Genomic DNA, 1,626 nt, shown 5'->3' with positions numbered 1-1,626 from the left:
AAAATAAATAAAACAAAAAACGAAAATAATTAATAAAACTCACTGAAATGGTGTTCCGTGAACGTTCGTCACACATGATTAAATATTCGAGTCCGTATTAATGGACAAGGTCGCATTTGAATGCATCATGCCCAGGTATTGGACTTGACATTTGTGCTCTTGACGAAATGGATGGTGTAGAATTTTCCATACAGTCATCACCATTTTTTGAGTCCTTACTGGAGTCGGACCCTATATATATATATATATATACAGAAATGATCAAATGAGAACACCTAAAAGGTTGAGAACGCGAGAACAAATATATTTATTTGTGATTCCATGTATTCATTTGTGGAGAAATGATAAATTTTTACGCACAATCAACATGAATATGCTTTTTCTCTTCAATTGAAATTAAATGCGTAAAAATTTATCATTTCTCCACAAATGAATACATGGAATCACACATAAATATACTTTGTTCTCGCGTTCTCAACCTTTTTGATGTTCTCATTTGATCCTACTATATATATATATATATATATATATATATATATATATATATATATATATATATATATATATATATATATAGGATCGTATAGGAACTCAAAATTTGATAGGAACCGTGAGGACTAATCTAAGCCCTTTATCATTAAAAATAAATCATTGAAATTAATTGTAATTTTTTTTCTTTAAAAAAAAGGTGGCATTTTTATAAATAAGTTGAAGTTTTGGTTTTTTTTTCCTCTTAAGGGTTTTATACATCTGAGTATTTTCATCTTTTGGTCTTTTAAACTCTCTTTTATGATTTTGGTTTGTGAGAACATGATGATATATAGATGCAGATTGCATTACAATACTAATTGATATGTTATTCGGTTGAGAGTTGTTATGACCTTCTAATAACTTTGAAAAATCATGTTGCATCTTGCATTTTGTTATCTGAAAGATATTTGATACAAATTTTAGGGCATTAAAGTAACGGCTAAATTTTATAAATAACAATATACTTTCAATTATTTGTTTATTGCAACATCCCAGTTTGATAATTGATTTTTCCTGTTATCATACAAAATATAATGTTTATATTATAACTTGGTTATTAATTTTGAATTATTTTGTCTTGTTTTTTCGAAAAGAATGTTCAAGAAGAAAAAAATCATCTTGAAAGAAATATACACTATGGAATCTCATTGACATAATGTTAAAGTTAGATTCGGAATTGTATGATTGGTGGTGTGTGTATTGTTGAGTATTTTTTTTTGTTATTTTAAAATTATCATTGTTGTTTTATTATATCATTTTATAGCAATGTTACTTGGATATTTATGGTGTGTTGTTAGTTGCTGGTTATGCATGGTTGGTGTAATGTGGTTCAAAAACACTGTTACTAGGATAATGTTTTTTTAGATGTTAAGAACTTGGTTTAGACACTACAATTTTTAGTAATTTCATTTTATGGATATTAAATTAGTATTCTTAGGTTCATCATATTTTTTCTTGATGTGTTATAATATACATTATTTTTTTGCTAGATTTTATTGTTCTCGAATTTGGTTAAATCTCATAGTTCTTTTTTGGTTACAAAGTTAGATCATATATTGTTGGATCATAAAACTTTATAATGTAAACTTATAAATA

This window comes from Lactuca virosa, chromosome 9 (genome assembly GCF_052849685.1).
Source record: "Lactuca virosa cultivar CGN04683 chromosome 9, Lactuca_virosa_CGN04683_v6, whole genome shotgun sequence".
Taxonomy (NCBI): Eukaryota; Viridiplantae; Streptophyta; class Magnoliopsida; order Asterales; family Asteraceae; genus Lactuca; species Lactuca virosa.
The sequence above is the reverse complement of the archived record's forward strand: the minus strand, read 5'-3'. Positions refer to the sequence as shown.